The sequence below is a fragment of the Nicotiana sylvestris genome, chromosome 6 (assembly GCF_000393655.2).
Source record: "Nicotiana sylvestris chromosome 6, ASM39365v2, whole genome shotgun sequence".
In the NCBI taxonomy this organism is placed as follows: domain Eukaryota; kingdom Viridiplantae; phylum Streptophyta; class Magnoliopsida; order Solanales; family Solanaceae; genus Nicotiana; species Nicotiana sylvestris.
In genome coordinates, this window is record NC_091062.1 from 42,725,075 (window position 1) to 42,746,653 (window position 21,579).

A 21,579-nucleotide genomic window follows, 5' to 3' on the forward strand; every position below is an offset into this window, starting at 1 on the left:
CAGTCCAGAATAGCACGACACGGAAATAGCCAATCCATGCCCAAAATGACATCAAAATCCACCATACACAATAATAAAAGATCCACACGGGCCTTCAAACCCCCAATAGTCACGACACATGACCGGTACACACGGTCTTTAACAACAGTATTGCCCACCAGGGTAGATACATGAACAGGTGAAGCAAAAGACTCACAGGGTGTACCTAAATAACGAGAAAAGTATGATGACACATAAGAAAAGGTGGAACCAGGATCAAATAATATAGAGGCATCTCCGTGGAAGACTGAAACAATACTTGTAATGACAGCATCGGAAGCAATAGCGTCAGGTCTAGTTGGAAATGCATAGAAACGAGCCTGACCACCACCTAATCGACCTCGCTCTCTAGGGCGACCCCTAGCTGACTGACCTCCACCCTTGGCTGGGTGGATGGGTGATGATGAAGTAACTGGCGCTGAAGCCAATGGCTTACCCCTCTACTGAGATGGACCCGCAAGACGACGAGGACACTGCCTCCACATATGACCCATCTCTCCACACTCATAACAACTCCCGGGTGCCGGAGAAGGGGACTGAAGGGAACCCCTTGCACCGGAGTGACTAGCAGATGCACTTGGCATAGAAGAGCCTTGAACTGATGAAGCACGGGACGAACTCTGAGCTGGAAGGGCACTAAGTGATGATTGGCCCTGATGCGAACTGTGAGAACCATGACCCGATGACACCCCATGATAACCTGGGTGAGCTGGTTGAGCATGCCTAAATGGACAGCCTCTACCGTGCTGAAACTGACCGTCTTGAAGGAGCACTACTATAACTACCAGATCCTCGAGGCCTCTTGGCCTCCCTCTCTTCTCACTCCTGGTGATGAACAGACTCAGTCTCATAGGCAATATCCACAACCTCCTCGAAAGTAGCACCAGTCACCCTCTCCCTGGTCATGAGAATACGAAGCTGATAAGTGAGGTCATCAATAAACCTCCTAATCCTTTCTCTATCTGTCAGATCCAACCAAATAGCATGACAAGCTAACTTGGAGAACCTCATCTCATACTGAGTCATAGTCGTCTCTCCCTGACGCAACAACTCAAACTCCCTACGCAGCTTCTCTCTGTGAGACTGCGGCACATACTTCTCCAGAAAGAGAAAGGAAAACTGCTGCCATGTAAGGGGTGCTGCACCAACAGGCCTACGCCTCTCAAAAGTCTCCTACCAAGTGGAGGCAGCTCCCGAAAATTGATAAGTAGTGAAAGTGACCCCGTTGGCCTCCAGAATACCCGCTATACGAAGCATCCTTTAACACTTATCCAAGAAACCCTGGGCATCCTCGCCCTTTGCACCACTGAAAGTCGGAGGCTGAAGTCTACCAATCCTCTCTAACCTACGCTGCTCGTCCTCTGATATGGCAGGAACTACATAGTCCTGAGCAACTGAAACCGGCTGGGCTGGATATGCCCCCGACGTCTGAAGTCCTTGCACGACCTGCTCAGGTGTACGACGGCGGGAGTTTGAGTGCCTCCCCCAGCCTGAGAAGTAGCTGCGGCTTTAGTGACTAAAACTACCTGAGCTAGGCCAGTGCAAACTGATAAAATCTAAGCCAAGGCCTCCTAAAGACCCGGAATCACAATGGGCACAGCTGGTGCCTGAGCTGGTGCTATTGGAGCGTCCATAACTGGGACCTAATCATGAACTGGGGTGGCTGGTGGATCTGCAGGTGCTACCCTAGCTACTATACATGCCACACCCCTGCCCCTACCGCGAACACGACCGCGTACTCGGCCTCTAGTGGCCATAGCTGGTGGTATTGGTGGTCATCCATCCTGACCGGTAGCGCGTGTCCTCACCATCTATAAGAGAATAGAACAACAGAAGTTTAGTACTCGGATCAACAGATTCGCACGATAAGAATTTCAAGAATATGGAGTTTTTCCTAAAGGTTTTGCAGCCTCTCGAGGATAAATATAGACGTCTCCGTACCGATCCACGAGACTCTACTAAACCTGTCCATGACTCGTGAGACCTATGTAACCTAGGCTTTGATACCAACTTGTAACGACCCTAAACTCGGACCCGGTCGTGATGGCGCCTCTCGTGAAGACAAGTTCAGCCGACACATTTCCAATTCATTTTTAAGCAATTACACAATAAGCATTTAGTATTAAACATGATATAAATCCAAAAGTAAGCAGTGACAATACAGAACAATTTGCGGAATATAACCCAACACAACCCGATACTGGGGTGTCACTAGTCATGAGCATCTATCAGTATGCTACAAGTCTGAAATGCTTACTAAACTATTATAGAATAACTGATAAAGAGATAGAACTGAGATAAAGGGGGAGAAACATGGGACTGCGGATGCCAAGCAGCTAGCTCGTGGACTCGAAAGTTTGCCGGGAGCTCTCATCTCGCGCTGGCAGGATCAACAATGCCTGAATCTGCACACGGGATGCAGGGAGTAAAGTGAGTACTCCAACTCAGTGAGTAATAATCATAAATAAACGACTGAGAGATATGAAAACATGTAAGGCACATTACAGGCTATAATGAAGCACTAAAACCAGTAGAAACAGTGAAGCAGTGATAATGTGTAAAGTCATTTTTAGTTCAGTTAAAACTTCATGAAATGCCTTTTTAACAATTAATCAGGTAAATGACAAACAAATAATACAGATAAGCACATAAAGGATTGCCCCTCAGGCACAATGTTAACAATACCAGCCCCTCGGGCTATATCTCACATCACAATGGATACCCGCACTCACTGGGGGTGTGCAGACTCCTGGAGGGGCCCCTTACGGCCCAAGCACAATATCAAGCCATCTCGTGGCATCATCACTAGGTTCTCGGCCTCATATCAACAAGCCATCTCGTGGCGTATAAATCTCAGGCCCTTGGCCTCATAATCATAATCAGTGTTTCCTCACAACATAGGCCATCGGCCTTACTCAGTCAGAACCTCACAGCCACTCGAGCAACAGTAAAACATAGTGCTCAACCCAAAATATCATTTAAAATATTTTTTAATTGTTAAAGCAGAGTAAATATGGCTGAGTTATGAAAAAAATAGTAGAATATAGCATGACTGAGTTCAAGTATAAAGTCAAAATAGTGAGAAAATGTCAATAAAATCCCCTAAGGGTTCAAATAGTTGGCACGAGGCCCAAATATGGAATTCAGCCCAAAACATGATGATAGCAAACAGTTTTTCAGTCAAATACACGGTAAAATAGTCATTCGGGATAGAATAAGTCACAATCCCCAACAGTGCACGACCCCACGCTCATTATCTAGTATGTGCGTCACCTCAATATAGCATAACGATGTGTGATCCAGGGTTTCATACCCTCAGGACATCATTTACAATCATTACTCACCTCAATCCGGTCAAATCTAGCCCACGACGCCTTTGCCCCTCGAATCGGCCTCCACTCGCGTCGAATCTATCTAAAAATCAGAATCACGACATCAAAATATGCTAAAGGAACGAAGCCCAAGCGAAAATAATCAATTTACAACACAAATCCTGAAATTACCAAAACCCGACCACCCGGGTCCACGTCTCGGAATTTGATAAAATTCACATCAATAGATTCCTTATATCCCCACGAGTTCATACATATCAAAAGTACAAAAATCCGACCACAAATGGTCCCTCAAATCCTCAAGTCTAGGTCTCTAATACCAAGCCCTAGTTTTCCTAATTTTAACCCTTAAATTCCATTAACTATAGCTCTAATCCGTGAAATAATACCATAGGAACGAGTTTTAGGTCCAAAATCCTTACCTTAATTAAGTTCCCTTGAAACACTTCTTCAAAATCATCCAAAAAGCTCCAAAGCCGACTTAAAAATGGTGGAATAACTTAAAAATAGTGAAGGAAACAATTTATATGTTCTGGCCCAGGGATTTCACATTTGTGGCCCAATTCCCGCTTCTGCGATCAAGATCACTGCATCTACGGTCCTCACTTAAGTCCCATTTTCCGCATCTGCGATGCATAAGCCGCACTTGCGCCATCGCAAGTGCGGTCCCACAACTGCTTCTGCGGTTCCTGCCAACTTCACCATCTTCTACTTCTGTGACCAACCTTCTACATTTACGGTGTCGCACCTGCGGTCCCCAATCCGCAGGTGTGGAAACAACAGAAGCAGCAAAAATCTGCAGCTCCTCCAAACTCCCAAACTCTCCGTCAACCATTCGAAATCGCCCCGAGGCCCCCGGGGCCTCAACCAAAAGCACAAACATATCCCACAACCTTATTCAAATTTATAACAATCTTCAAAACACCTGAAACAACATCGAATCAACCAAAACATATCCGATTCAAGCCTAAGTTTCCAAAATCTTTCGAATTTCGCTTTTGATCAAAAACCCAACTAAAACACGTCTGAATGACCTAAAATTTTGCACACACATCCCAAATGACACAACAAAACTATTGCAACTCTCAGAATTCCATTCCTACCCCTATATCAAAATCTCACCTATCAACCGAAAAACGCCAAAAATTCTATTTCGCCAATTCAAGCCTAAATCTACTCCGGACCTCCAAAACACATTCCGATCACACCCCTAAGTCCCAAATAACCTTCCAAATCTATCTGAACCATCGGAACTCACATCTGAGCCCTCTAACTCATAAGTCAATATCCAGTTGACTTTTCCAACTTAAGCTTTCTCAAAAGAGACCAAGTATCTCAAACCTTACCAAATCCTTTCTGAACCCGAGTCAACCAACCCGATCACATATAGAATCGATAGACAAATCAATAAGAAGTAGAAATGGAGAAAATAGAGCGGTAACTCATGAGACGACTGACCGGGTCGTCACACCTATGGGCCGCAATGAGCGCCCGGTACCTTACTTAACTGCGTACCAACATAATATATCTTTCATATTGTACTTACATTGGCAAATGGGCCAAACAGGCCATCATGGTCTAACCAGAATAAACAAAGGAGAATACTCAATATAGAACAACCCAACCTAATATGAAAACTCATATCTGTGACATACGGACTGTAAGTCCAATGTGATCCATTATATAGTTAAAATATAGGGCGACAAGGCCATACAAGTATCTGTATACATGACATATGTCTATAAGACTCTAAGAGTACATACTTATCATAAAGGTTGGGACAGGGCCCCGCCATACCAAACAATGTAGGTTTAAATCATACTGACCAAACAAGCAACTCCGGAGTAAATGGAGTGCACCAACATCTTTCACAGAGCTGATAGCCCACTTAGAGGACTCTAGACCTGTCTATCTGAACCTGCGGGCATGAAACGCATCGTCCCCAGGAAAAAGGGACATCAGTAAAAATAATGTACCGATTATGTAAGGAATGAAAATCAGTAAATAATAGATATGAGAGAAACATGGAGTAAAAGACTCGACATGTACATCTGAACAATTCTTGTAAATCATTTAATATCATGATGCCATGCATATGCATATAAATATCATGCCATGCATAGGTATATGCATTCATAATATCATCAAGCCTCTGAGGGCATTCCATCATATCATCTTAGCCACTGTGGGCAAATTATCAACGTATACCAGCTGATCAGGTGATGGTGCGTATATAACGTCGTAACCTTTTTCCATATCCCATATATATATATATATATATATATATATATATATATATATATATATATGTATATACATATATATATATATGCGTATATAATATCATCTGGTCATAGGTCAATGTACATGTATAAATGCATGAAATGCATATGAAATACGTTAATAAAATCTCTTGGTACGTCATAAGATCATTTTGCCTCTAATATATATTATGAAGTAAACTTTTTTTCAACTTACATATTTTTCTGAGACCCATGAACAGATAATAGAATAACAAGATACATGGGAATTCAAGAGCATAGGCACTTCTAATTCTTCTATGAATAGAGTTATTTATGGAAGTTGTGCATTTTCTCGTTTCGTTTGTGTCGTATAGAGCATGCCAAAAGAAAGAAGGGATAGCCTTAACATACCTGAGCTGATTCTTTTGACAATCCCCTGAATGAACTTTAATATCAATATCTTACATTACTCTCCAAATTAGGTAGAACGTACCCACTGTTTCAAGGTTTAAACTCTTTAAGAGTAAACCTCTACAAGCGTCTTCAAATTTCAACTTCATACCTTCTTATAGGGAATTTAATATCAAAGAAGATTTGACTTATAAGAAACTTGTCACCCAGGATTGAAAAGCACATAACAATTCTTGCTTTAATGTTTAATACTAGACTTTTTTTTCTTGAATGGCCTTTTCTTTTCTTTTATTATAAATGTCCCTATAAGTGTAGGGAGGACTAATATGTATTTGCATAGTTTAAGAATGTTGTCCATGTGTCTTTCTTATCTAATTTCCCAAAACAAGAGTCACTAGTTCTTTTGCCACTTGCTGCCATGTGGGAGGAGTTATTCCCACCAATTAGTTATCCACAAATTCTTAATTACATGGTTAATCTCCCATTAAAACAATAATTAGCCAATTACTCATATAATTAAGAATTATCTCAAATTACTTAAAATTCTACTTATTTTTAATACACCTTATACACCGTACTATCATGGCCATGGGGTACCTTGTATGGTACTAGTATATAAATATCGGGTATTTTAGCTCGTGCTGTATTTTATCCCAAAATGCCATACTTTGACGAAATTCTTTTTCGTTGACTTGCTTACTTTCTCACCTTCATGAATTTACTCATTATTTATTTGAAATAGCATAAAATGCTTATAATCTTAAAATAATCTCATTCCCGAACTTACGTTGATTAACTTACGATGAAACTTTAACGTACGAAAAATGCGGGATGTAATATCTCATTTCCGAGCTTTCACCAATTTAGTTATGGCATACTTTTACGTACGATAACGTGGGGTGTAACAGTAATTATTTCCACTTGCTTTCCTAGACTCTCACCAAGGAACTATACCTGATAGATTTCTTACAGGTCGTTTTTATTCAAATGGATAACATCTACTCATTTGTGCTTATGCATGAACCATCATAAAATTTGCCTATGTGGTGCCAAATTCAATGTAAAACAGCCCGGTGTTGTGATCTTTCTTGAATAACTCTTTTCTCCCTGGTGTAGATGGCTTCTATGGTTCAAATAATCACTTTGCTCCTTCATCAATATTATCATAAAGTATTTTCACTATCTAGTAGCATGAGAGCCTATCTCAGCTCCTATCATATGTATGCATATCAGTTGAAGTAGATCGTTTGTCTGTATAAGTTTCTGAGAAATTTGAGGTTTTCACAAATCCACCACAAGAAGATCTTTTCTTTGCCCATTGTAGTATGATTTTCGTGCTCACTTAAATCGTTCCGCAATAAGTAGATCCCCACTCATATTTTTAAGAAGTCCTAGCAATGTGGATTCAATCGTGAAAGGTTCATATTAGATGTTTTGGGTTTGGCACATATAATATTAATTTGAAAGATAAGTTGTCGTATCTTCAGCACTCTCGTATAGTATCAACTATCGGGAAAGGTTGAGCGGTTTGAATTATAGTAATCTCACGAGTGTTTAACTTCTATTTCATTCTCATGGGATTATGGCACAGATTCCTTGTGTCAATTAATATTAGGAGTGTAATTCAACTTCATATTTTGAAACCCCTATCTCATTCAAGGGGCCAGAGAATTCTCATTCTTGATAAATTGATCTTCCCTACACTCCAGGAGACGACCGGTGGCACGTACTTGAGTATTCCTCCGTAAATGATTTCTATTGCAGATATGTTATCTAAACTTTATGCTTCATTGTTACAAACCAATGATTTCATCGCAATGATTAATCGTGTCATCATAATCCGTAGTAAGTTTCATGTTTCCTAAAATAAAATACAACCTCATAAAATACCCTACTCAACACATCTACCTGGATGGATTCTTGAGATAATTCCAGTCCAATCTCGAACCTTGTTGTTCCTATTTGGGGTAAATCTATTAAGGGTATGGGTTCAAGCATGTCAAAAGGTAGCATCATTCCATGGTCAATCATATTGGGTAGAAACTCTATGGTCATACTCGTTTTATCCCCTCACTGAATAATGGTTAAAGGTCGCCAAGTGTTCAACTGGGGAGCGGCATAAGGATTTAGAGTTAAAGAAAGTAAACAAGTTGTTCTCAAGGTTTTCTTCAAGAAGATGCTATGCGAATTGTTACTAAGGGAAAAGTAGGTGTAGCACACTTCGGAATTTATGGAACCTTGAAAGAGATGGGCCAAGTTTTGAATATGATGTCTCGGTGTTCCATATATCTATGTATAAGGAGGTAATTGGGAATCTTTGGTATATCATTCCGGTGAGAATTGTTGAAGTTGGAATTAATGGATAGTCGGCTTATAGGGAGTAGCTAATCGTAATCCGAGATTAAACAAGGTTGAGAGTTGTCACGACCTCAGTTCACCCTTCGTGAACTATCGTGACTACACCTAGTCTCAACGACTAGGTAAGCCTAACAAATGTAGAACATAAACAAAACTTGCGGAAGAAATAATCAAAAACCAAAATGACAGAATGGAAACAATAGTAATAATGTCGCACGGCATATACAACACAACATTCTCAAAACCAAGTACACTATCCCAAAACCCGGAAACTAACAAAAACACAAGCCTTTGGAATATCAAACAGTCTAACTCCAGAATATCTAACAAGAAAGAAAATACAGAAGGGCAATGTTTAACATCTAGAATAGAAAGGGACTCCTCGGTCTGTGGACGCGGCAGATGTACCTCGAAGTCTCTAGAGCAGTTGCCTCCCTTAAGGATGGTAGGCCTGAGTAGGGGTACCTGGATCTGCACATGAAAAACATGCGCAGAAAGGGCATGAGTACACCATAAAGGTACTCAGCAAGTGCCAAGCCTAACCTCGGTTGGGTAGTAACGAGGAAGGTCAGGGCCCTACTGAGGTTAAACAAAAATATAAAGTTACAACAGTATAGAACAGAACAATATAAATAAGTACAGCAGTGAAAAATAACATAGGATATACAGGACAACAGCAACTATACAAAATCAAGGTAAACACGGAAGGAAATACAGCTCAGCACCAATAATAACAAATGGGGGATCTCCCAGGATACTGTCCTGTAGTCCCAAATACACATATCCGATAAGTCTCCCGGGATACCGTCCCGTAGTACAACTCATAGTGCACGGGGATCTACCGGAATCTCATTCCGTTGTCCCAAATGTAAATACCCAGTACTGGGGGAATCTACCGGGTGCATTCCCGTAGTTCCATACAACTGTGCAGGGGGATCTACCGGAATTTCACATCCGTAGTCCCAAAATAAACAGACAAGTGGGAGCTACCGGAATCCCACATCCGTAGTCCCAAAATAAACAGACAAGGGGGATCTACCAGAATCCTACATCCGTAGTCCCAAAGTAAATACACAGCAGCAACATGAAAAATATATAGAAATGGCAAAACTTCATATTAAGGAAACAAGTGATTCTAGCCTAGCATGCTGCACAAAATTTAGGTAAGGTAGGTTGAGCAAATAAAGCAATTAAGTCACTTAGACATGCTTTCCTAAGCTAACAACAGGCTTAATAGTGCAAGTAATAGAAACAGGAAAGGAAATATACTAGTAATTACTTAAAGAAAACCGGATTTCCAACAATTAGCACAAGTACGCACTCGTCACCTCACGTACAAGGCATTTCAATTACCAAATATACCAATCCTAAGGGGAAGGTCCCCCACACAAGGTTAGACAAGCCACTTACCTCGAACCGGCTCAAAATCAACCCGAGACCACGTTCTTGCCACGAGTACTCGACTCCAAATAGCCCAAATCTATTCAATTCAATTGCATAATGTAAATAACACTTCAAGTAACTGATTCTACAATTAAATTCTAAGCTAATACGCGAAATTATATAAAATGACCAAAATGCCCCTCGGGCCCACGTCTCGGAATCAGGTAAAATTTACAATTTCAGAAACCTCGCACTCTCACGAGTTCAGTCATATCAAAAGTACCATAATCAGACCTCAATTTGTCCTTCAAATCATCACTCAAAGGTCTCCAATTAGACAAGCCCTAACCCCCCAATTACCACTGATTTTCCTTAATTTTTCATGCTTAAATTGATAAAAATCATTCCAATAACGAGTTTAGGGACCAAAGACCTTACCCCAATGAACTCCTCTGAAAATCCCTCTTGAAAAGTGCTCCCCAAGCTTCTTCCCGTTTTGAAAAAGATGAAAAATGGCTAAATCTCGCGAAGGCAAGAATTTATATGTTCTGCCCAGCGATTTCCGCATTTGCGGTCCCGTATCTGCAGAGCCAAGATCGCACCTACGATATTTCACTAAAGAAGGACTTTCCGCACCTGCGACATCTTACCGCAGATGCGGTGCCGCTTCTGCGGTTACCTGACCGCATCTGCGGTCGACCCCTTTTTGCCTCAAACCGCTTCTGCGACCTCTGAGACGCTTATGTGGTGCCGCACCTGCGGAACCCAAACCGCGGGTGTGGTTATGACAGAACCAGCAGCTGAAGCTGCAACTCGAACTCCAAAATCTTTCTGTCAACTATCCGAATTCATCCCGAGGCCTCCGGGACCTCAACCAAAGGCACCAACAAGTCACAAATCACTATCCAAAATTGTACCAATCCTTAAAACACCTAAAACAACATTGAAACCTCGAATTAACCATGGATTTAAGCCTAAGAACTCCAAAATTCTCAAAATATGCATTCGATCAAGAAGTCTATCAAACCTCGTCTGAATGACCTGAAATTTTGCACACACGTCACATTAAACACTACGGAGCTACTCCAACTTCCGAAATTCCATTCCGACCCTTGGATCAAAATCTCATTATCGGACCGGAAACTTCAAAAATTCAACTTTCGGCATTTCAAGCCTAAATTAGTTACGGACCTCCAAAACACAATCCGAACACGCCGCTAAGCCCGAAATCACCTAACAGAGCTAACGGAACCATCAGATTTTCATTCCAAGGCTGTCTTCACACTGTTCCAACTACGGTCAACTTTCCAATACTTAAGCTCTTATTTAGGGACTAAATGTCCTAAAACTCTCCGAAACTCAAAACCAAACATCCTGGTAAATCAAAATAGCAGAAATAAACTTAGGGAAGGCAGTTGATAGGGGATCGGGGAATTAATTATTAAGACAACCGGACAGATCGTCACATCCTCCTACACTTAAACATTCGTTCATCCTCGAACGAGCATAAAGGCATACCTGAAGTAGGGAAAAGATGAGGGCAACGGCTGCGCATATCCTGCTCGGTCTCCCAGGTCGCCTCCTAGACCGACTGAACCCGCCACTAAACCTTTAGTAATGCAATATTCTTTGACCTCAACTTTCTAACCTGCCTGTCCAATATTGCCACTAGCTCCTCAACATATGATAGATCCTTGTCTAACTGGGCTGAACTGAAATCCAACACGTGTGATGGATCACCATGATACCTCTGGAGCATCAAAACATAAAATATCGGATGAACTCCTACCAAGTTGGGAGGTAAGGCAAGCTCATAAGCAACCTCTCCAACATGCCTCAATATCTCAAAAGGGCCAATAAACCTCGGACTCAACTTCCTTTCTTCCTAAATCTCATAACGCCCTTCATAGGTGATACCTGCAGAAGAACCCGCTCTACAACCATATAGGAAACATCACGAACCTTCCGGTCTGCGTAACTCTTCTATCTGGTCTGGGATGCACGGAGTCTATCCTGAATCACCTTAACCTTCTCCAAAACATCCCGAACTAAGTCTGTGCCCAATAATCTAGCCTCATCTGCCTCAAACCAGCCCACCGGGGATCTACACCGCCTACCATATAAAGCCTCATACGGTGCCATCTGAATGCTAGACTGATAGCTGTTATTGTAAGCAAACTCCGCCAATGGCAAGAACTGATCCCAAGACCCTCCAAACTCCATCACACACGCACGAAGCATATCCTCAAGAATCCGAATGGGGCGCTCGAACTGTCCGTCCGTCTGAGGGTGAAATGATGTACTTAACTCCTCCCGAGTACCCAACTCATGCTGAACGGCTCACCAAAATCATGATGTGAACTGAGTACCTCTATCTGAAATGATGGACATTGGAATACCATGCAGACGAACAATCTCCCGGATATAGATCTCTACCAACCACTTTGAGGAATAAGTAGTACACATAGGAAAAAAGTGAGCAGACTTGGTTAGCCGATCCACAATCACCCAAATAGCATCGAACTTTCTCAAAGTCCGTGGGAGCCCAAATACAAAGTCCATGGTGATCTGCTCCCACTTCCACTCCGGAATCTCTATCTGCTGAAGTAACCCACCCGGTCTCTGGTGCTTATATTTCACCTGCTGACAGTTGAGGCACTGAGCTACAAATCTAACTATATCATTCTTCATCCGCCTCCACCAATAGTGCTGCCTCAAATCTTGATACATCTTCGCGGCACCTGGATGGATGGAATACCGCGAACTATGGGCCTCATCTAGAATCAACTCTCGAAGCCCATCGACATTGGGTACACAAATCTGACCATACATCCTCAACACCCCATCATCACCAATAGTCACATCTCTGGCATCACCGTGATTAACCTTGTCCTTAAGGACAAGCAAATGAGTGTCATCGTAATGTCGCTCCCTGATACGATCAAATAAGGAAGACCGAGAAACCACGTAAGCTAGAACCCGAATGGGCTCCAAAAGATCCAATATCACAAACTGGCTGGCTAAGGCCTGAACATCCATCGCCATAGGCCTCTCCGATGCTAGTAAATAAGCCAAACTCCCGAAACTCTCTTCCCGGCGACTCAAAGCATCGGCCACCACATTGGCCTTGCCCGGATGATACAAAATAGTGATGTCATAGTCCTTCGGCAACTCTAACCACCTCCTCTAGCACAAATTTAGGTCCTTTTGCTTAAATAAGTGTTGTAAGCTCCGATGGTCAGTATAAATCTCATAGGGAACCCCGTATAAGTAATGGCACCAAATCTTCAGGGCGTGAACAATGGCAGCTAACTCAAGGTCATGAACAGGATAATTTTTCTCATGTATCTTCAACTGTTTGGATGCGTAGGCAATCACCCTACTGTCCTGCATCAACATCGCTCTGAGGCCAATCCTCGAGGCATTACAATAGACCGTATAAGATCCCGAACCTGAAGTCAATATCAAAATTGGGGTTATAGTCAAAGCTGTCTTAAGCTTTTGAAAGCTCGCCTCACACTCCTCCGTCTACTGGAACGGAGCACCCTTCTGGGTCAACCTGGTCATATGGGCTGCAATCGATGAAAACCCCTCCACAAAACGACAGTAGTAGCCTGCCAAGCCAAGGAAACTGTAGATCTCGGTAGCTGAGGATGGTCTGGGCCAACTCTACACGGCCTCTATCTTCTTCGGATCCACCTGAATACCCTCACTCAACACCACGTGGCCTAAGAATGCCACTGAATCCAACCAAAACTCACATTTTGAGAACTTAGCATATAAATTGTTCTCTCTCAGAGTCTGAAGCACGGTCCTCAGGTGCTGCTCATGATCTTCCCGACTCCGAGAATATACCAGAATATCATCAATAAAGACAATGACGAACGAGTCAAGATATGGCCGGAACACACTGTGCATCAAATGCATAAAGGCTGCTGGGGCATTATTCAGCCCAAATGACATAACAAGGAACTCGTAATAGCCATACCGAGTCCTGAAAGCAGTCTTCGGGATATCTGGCTCCCGAATCTTCAACTGATGGTAACCTTAGCGCAAATCAATCTTAGAAAACACCTGTGCGCCCTGAAGCTAGTCAAACAGATCATTAATACGAGGCAAAGGATAACGGTTCTTCACTGTAACCTTGTTCAACTAGCGATAATCAATACACATACGCATAGAACCATCATTTTTCTTCACAAACAAGACAGGAGCACCCCAAGGTGATACACTGGGCCGAATAAAACCCTTATCAAGCAATTCATGTAATTGATCCTTTAACTCCTTCAACTCAGGAGGAGCCATACGATATGGAGGAATAGAAATGGGCTGAGTGCCCGGCAACAGATCAATGCCAAAATCAATATCTCTATCAGGCGGCATGCCCGGAAGATCAGTTGGAAACACATCGGGAAAATCCCGTACTACTGGGATTGAATTAACTAAAGGGGTATCAATACTGACATCTCTCACATAAGCTAAATATGAGTCACACCCCTTCTCAACCATATGCTAAGCTTTAAGAAAAGAAATAACTCTACTGGGAGTGTGATCTAAAGTACCCTTCCACTCAACACGCGGTACACCAGCATTACGGTTTTGGCGTGACAATCAAGAATAGCATAATGGGGCGACAACCAGTCTATGCCCAAGATAATATCAAAATCAACCATGCTAGTAACAATAAATTGTCTCTGGTCTCAAAACCACTAAGAGCAACCGGAAACGACCGATAAACGCGGTCCACAACAAGAGAATCTCCCACATGAGTAGAAATAGAAACAGGGGAACTCAAAGAATCCCGAGGTACACCCAAATACGGAGTAAAATAAGAAGACACATAAGAGTAAGTGGAGCCTGGATCGAATAGAACCGATGCATCTCTATGACAAACCAGTATAATACCTGTGATGACAAAATCGGAGGCAACAGCCTCGGTACAGGCAGGAAAGGCATAGTATCTGGCCTGTCCTCCCCCTCTGGGGCGACCTCTACCCCCCCCCCCTGATCTACACCTCTAGCTGGCTGAGCAGGTGGGGTAGCAACTGGAGCTATAACCATAGCTTGAGAACTCTACGGGGCACGCTGTGGCTGAGAAGTCTGTGAAGGGGCACGCATCCCAAGTCTGGGGAAATCCCTCATCATATGACGTATGTCACCACACTCAAAACAAGCTTTGGAAGGATGTGAGGGCTGTGATTGGCTCGGGCCAGGTCTGCTGGACTGAACTCTAAAATCACCTCACGCAGAAGGCGCGCTAAATACCGGTGGTACATAATAAGGCTCCTGAGGTCTACGAGGAGCTGGAATACCACTGGCTACTAGAAGAGCTGAATGAATAGGGCGAATCATATAACCCCTACCATGACAACCTGCAGCTGGGGCACAGGCACCAGAGAAATGGCCCGACTCTCGAGACCTCTTGGCCTCCCTCTCCTCTCTCTCCCTAGTATGCATACCCTCAATCCTCCTAGCAATGCTCACCACCTGCTGATAAGAAATATCCATCTCCAACTTACGAGCCATGCTAGATTTGATGCTGGGAATAAGCCCCTCAATAAACCGGTGAACCCTCTCGCGGACAATAGAAACCAAGGTTGGGGCATGCCTAGCCAAGCTAGTGTAACGGACAGCATACTCTGAGACATTCATAGTACCCTAGCACAAATGCTCAAACTCTACACGCCATGCGTCCTTGAGGCTCTGAGGAACAAACTCTCTCAAGAACAAATCTGAAAACTGAGTCCAAGTTAGTGAAGCAGCCTCGTTCATACTGTCTAACTCATAGGTGCGCCTCCACTCACAGGTGGCTCCTCGAAGCTAGAAAGTAGTGAAAGAAACCCCTCTCGATCCTGATATACCCATGGTAAGGAGAATACGGTAGCACTCCTCCAGAAATCCTAAGGCATCATCCGATGCTAATCCACTGAATGTTGATACCCAATTTTTTCCTATATATTTTCAATATACAAAATCACTTCAAAATAGCATATATATGCATATATAAGCATGTCCAAGTGTTTTATTATTTTTCCCATTCTTTTAAAGGTTTAGATTGATTTATTTTCTCCCTGTTCATCCATAAAATCCCCAATAATTATTTCCCAAAATTATTATTTTGATAATTCATCTATTGGATTTTTATATTTATGCCAAAATATGACTAAAGTAAGTTTTACATATTTTTACAATTTTATTTAGTATTTTTAAAGCTAAATTGCACATAATTGCAATATTAGCCCTTTTAAGGTTTAATTAGGCTTTATATTCATAAAATTGGATCCTGTATTTTTAAATTATTAATTATATATTATAAATTATTTCAGCCTTTTTAAATTAATTTTCAGAAACTATTTACTATTTTAATAAATTAAAAGGGAAAAGTGGCTATTTAACTTGTAAGCCAAATTTCGCTTTCAAATCTAGCCCAAATCAAACCCCCAATTCCCCGGCCCAACTCCAATTTTAACTGAACCACACCTAATTTTAACCCAAGCCCAAACCGGATCCCCACCTACCCCATTCAATCTAGACCGTTGATAATTCAAATTAACGGTCCCTGTTCCACCTGCCATAATTAAACCCAAACGACCCCCTAACCTAACTCATTTCCCACTAACCTGCCGCCCTTGAATCCCCTTCCTCTCCAATTCTCTCTGCAACCTCATTCAAACCCTAGCCTCCGCCACCCAAACCAACCCTAATCCCCTTCGATCCTTACCTAATCCATGGACTCTCATGGATATTTGAGACGTGTACTCGTCTCTTATGTCTTATGGTTGCCTGTTTTCGTGATTTCATGGAAAGATCTCGAAGAGATCTAGTTTAGACTTTGCTCAACTTCTATCCATGGTCTTTTTCCGACCATCCATGGTCGTTCAGGTCAGATCCATGGCTTTTCCGGCTAGATCGGTAATTTTTTGAAGTTTTTCTCACTTTTTCTGGGTTCTCTGAAATCCTAGCTTTCCGATTTCTTTTAGATCTATCTTATATCTATGCATGTTATGAACTTCTTGGTGTTTTCTCAAAAGTTTTTCCGATTTCTTTCAAAATGACTCTTCGTCTTCAACGATTAGGGTTTTCTTAACCTTTTTTAAAAGACTTATCCTCTGATTTTTCAGTGTTGTCTTATGATTTTACTACGTTTAAACGGTTTGTTTATGTTTTCTTCTACCTGGTTCATTGTGTTGAGAACCCTAAGTATCTTTGGTTTTATCTTTGGAACTATCTTTGTTTATTTTGTATGTATACTTGTTTCGATTGAGTTCTTTGTGTTTAGATCCTTTTCTTTATTGAGTGATTCTGAGTTCTTACCATTTTTTAACTCAACTTTGTTAAAACCCTAATGTCTTAAAGGTTTTCCTCACTTATTACTGAGAGTTTTTTTTAAAGATCTCCTTTACTTGTTACTATGTGATAGACTGGTTTCTTTGTTTTGGTTCTATGTGTGAGCCATGACTACTTGACTCTGTTGATTACCATGCTTCGAGTAGTCTTTAACCTATTCATGTCGCTTCTGTATGTTTATGCTCATCTAGTTTGCTCCTTTTTGTCAATATTTTGACCTTGCATGTCTGATACGCCTGTTCATTCATTTCTATTTATATGTCGAAGTGCAGAATCATGACTCCTTCTTGATTGATCTTGATTTCCTTAAGTTACTAGTTGATTTCAAGGTTTTCTTATAAACCCCTAATTCTACTCGTTTATTTAAAATTTATTGATTCCCTTCCTTTATTTGTTGTGATGTTTCACCCCTGCTGAATTCCTTCCCCAAATTAAATATATTCTGTACCTAGACTCAATTATATACTCTATACTTTTGCTATCCATTATATGGTAAAAAATCAATCTTTCTCAAATTAATTTTTCGTTCCTTAATTATTCCTGTTAGTATCCGTTTGAGTAGTAATTCCTTGATTAAAGGGAAGTACTTGTATTAATGGGATTCTGATTGCGATTATTTCCATATTTGTGTTAAACCTTTACTTGTTACCTTATTTTCTACTCGTTTTCAAAGCTACAAATACCCTACCCTCTCTTCTCTAAGCACACAAACGATTGAGTTCAGAACACATACTTACACACTCAAACTCTCTCTTTCTCTACTACTACTTGTGCTACTGCTTTGTCTAGCCGGCTGAAAGCCAAGGCTAGACTGTGGAGTTCTGATTGCTTTACCTTTTTCTGCACTTTGCTTCTTCAACTGGTATGTTCTTAGTTTAAATACTGAAACTCAACTCTATGTGTTCCCTTGTTTGTCAACCCTTGTCTCTTTCTGCACTAACTTAATGGCTCATGTTGTTAAATGGTACTTCTTGTTTACTGCTTTACTCAGCATGCTTAAAATTCTGCCCTCCTTTGTTCAAATGTAATTAGCATGTTTACTTGTTCCTGTTTATGTCCTTCAACTAGCATGTCTTCTAATGTACATGATTTATGACTAATTATGTGTTTCTAATTTGGGTCCTCTATGTCCCCAACCCCTATTTCCCTGTTTGTAACTGCTGAAGCTGTACTACCCTCTGAACTTATTCTGTATGTGTTGATTGTTTCTTCTATCCCATGTCCCTTTCAAAACTGTTTTCCCTAAGCAACTCTTTTGTTGCTATTGCAAATTTATTTCAAACCAATCATTTTCAAAACTGTTTTCCAACTCAACTCTCTTAAATCTATGTTAAGCACTCTCACACGCACTCTTAGATCATTAGGTTATACCCCTCTTGTGTGAGCATTACTTTGGGACCCTTGAGCTCCCTCTGAACCTGGATACATAAGAGTTGGCCCTTCCACACTGCATTTACTCTTGGTTATGCAATTTGGGTGTGAGCACTGCCCAAGACCCCTTGAGGTCCTTAGGAAACTCTGACACACCCATATATGAGAAAGGCTTTGGAACAACATTGGCATTTGAGGTGGTTTATTACATAACTCAGAGAGGAAGTCAGAATCAAGCTTCTTGTAGTTGTAACTTCTTACTTTTCATTTCTTATGTAATTCTATCATGGTCTGTAATAATTTGTAAACAAGTATTGGGGTGGCTAGTGAAAAGGGATGGGGAAATATGCATGCTATAGTTGTTAAAGGGTAGAAAGCATGTTATTAGGTTTATATTCTTAATTGTGCAATAGAAACCATGTTTATGATTCATACATGCATTAGAAAACCATGTTCTTAGGACCTATATTTCTTGCTTTAGCACTTCATTTATTAGTCCATTCTTTATGTCTATCACTTAGAAATCTTGCTCCTAGGGCAATAACAACACTGGTATAAAAAGTTGTTATTTCAAAAATTCTGCAACTATTGTGTACACTTAGAAATCATGCCTTAGGGATTCTATTTTCAACAACCTTGCAATTTGCATGGGCATATTAGATACCATGTTCTAGGATCCTGTTTGAACATTTGTTTTTTTAAAAAATGCCTACTTAACTACTGATTCATAAAAAGGGTAGTAAAGTAATAATTTTTACATTGTGATATTTTCTGAATAAAATTGGCAATAATCTCTACAACTAGAGCAGCATGTTTTAAGTAATAAAAATAATCTCTAACTGTCTTAATGACTTGGAACAACTGTTGCATCCCGCTTTGTGCCTAGGCAAGCCTTAGGTAGTAACTCAAATCAATCTGGAACTACCTTTGTTTAATCACTAACCATTAAAATCAGTAGGCAAACCTGATTTGGACTTCTTTTCTGAGTCATGTAATAAATCTGGTTTTGATGTTACCACTTAAACACCCTTCTTAGGACTTTAAATTCAGACCTTAACTGTGTATAAGTCATGTTGTCTATGTGCATTATTTGCGGAGGTATACATGAGCCTTCTACTTGCTTATATGTTTCCCCCTCTAAGTGCAGTCATATATGTTTTTGTATGTCGCTTTAGCATTTTTGCCTTTAAACCTGAGGGTCTGCCTAGAACCTCCTTCTTATAGGAATAGGAGTCCCAAATTCCTCCAGGACTGATAGGAAGGGACGGGTAACAGCATGCAATAGTGGTCGAGACCAACCCTCGCTTTAGGGTAGGAAGGATAGATATGGCTATGATGACTGGTGCGTTAATACCACGTGTATCCCCTCTTTTGAGGAGTGTCATACCGGGTATTGCATTGATATGGTCCATATTACAAACAAACCTAGGACACTCTCTTTACATTCATAAGCATGCCTTAGATTGTAACTCTTTTCAAAATTTCGCCTTGAAATAATTGTTTTCAAATGCTTGTGTATTTAAACTTATATCCCCTATTATTTAAGCCTTACTTGTTTATTTGTTAATTGCACAAATTCATAAAAACCTGTCTAGCCGGGAACCACACTAGTGGATCCTGAGAGGTGCCTAACACCTTCCCCTTAGGATAATTTCAAGCCCTTACCCTATCTCTGGTTATCAAACATAGTTAGAAATAAACCCTGTAGGTGCCCTAACGCACCTTAAAATCGTTAGTTGGCGCCTCTTCAAAAAAGCAATACCCTTTCCCAAAAGGAAAGAGTTGTCCTATACCCAAAAATGTCATAAACCCGATTTTCGCGGAAGTGGAAAAAGGGGGCGCGACACTGAATATCAGAGGATCATACTTCTTGAACTTCTCAAGTCTCCGCTGCTTATCCTCTGAAGCAGCAGCCCTATCCTCGGGCTGAACTGGCACTACAAGCGGTACAGGAATAATCTCTGGGACCTGATCAACATGTACTCGCTGCCCGGGAGTGCGGGCGGCTGGAGTCTGTGCTCCTCCCCCGGCCTGGGATATGGCTGCAGCAAGGGGAAGAAACTCTGCCTGAGCCAAAGTGGTGTACATGCTCATGAACTGTGCTAGAGTCTCCTGAAGAGCTGGAGTAGTAGTAGCAGTAGGCGTGTCAGGTGCTTGGACTCCGGTTGGAACTACTAGTGGTACCTCAACGGAAGCTCATGCAGGTGCTCTGGCTGCACCACGTGCACGTACTCAGCCTCTACCCCGACCCCAACCTCTAACGGCTACAGTAGGGGGCGCGAGTGCCTGATCATCTCAGGTAGCACGTGTCCTCACCATCTGTGAGAGAATAGAAGACAGAAGTTTAGAATTGTGATATCAAAATCTCGCACGGCAAGGGAATCAAATGAAGTGGAATTTTCCTAATAGTTACATAGCCTCTCGTAGATAAGTACAGACGTCTTTGTACCAATCAGCGAGACTATAATAAACCGGCTTGTGATACATGACTCCTATGAACCTAGAGCTTTGATACCAACTTGTCACGACCCCAGTTCGCCCTCCGTGAACTGTCATGATGGCACATAGCCTCTACGACTAGGTAAGCCTAACAAATGCGGAACATAAACAAAACTTGCGAAAGAAATAATCGAAAACCAAAATGACTGAATGGAAACAATAGTTATAATGCCGCTCAGCATATACAACACAACATTCTCAAAACCAAGTACACTATCCCAAAACCCGGAAACTCACGAAAACACAAGCCTTTGGAATATCTAACAATCTAACTCCAGAATATCTAACAAGAAAGAAAATACAGAAGGGCAATGTTTAGCAGCTAGAATAGAAAGGGACTCCTCAGTCTGTGGACGTGACAGATGTACCTCAAAGTTTCTAGAGCAGTTTCCTCCCTCAAAACTGGTAGGCCTGAGTAGCGGTACCTGGATCTGCACATGAAAAACATGCGCAGAAAAGGCATGAGTACACCACAGCAGTACTCAATAAGTGCCAAGCCTAACCTCGGTTGGGTAGTGATGAGGAAGGTCAGGGCCCTACTGAGGTTAAATAAAAATATAAAGTTCAATAGTATAGAACAGAACAGTATAAATAAG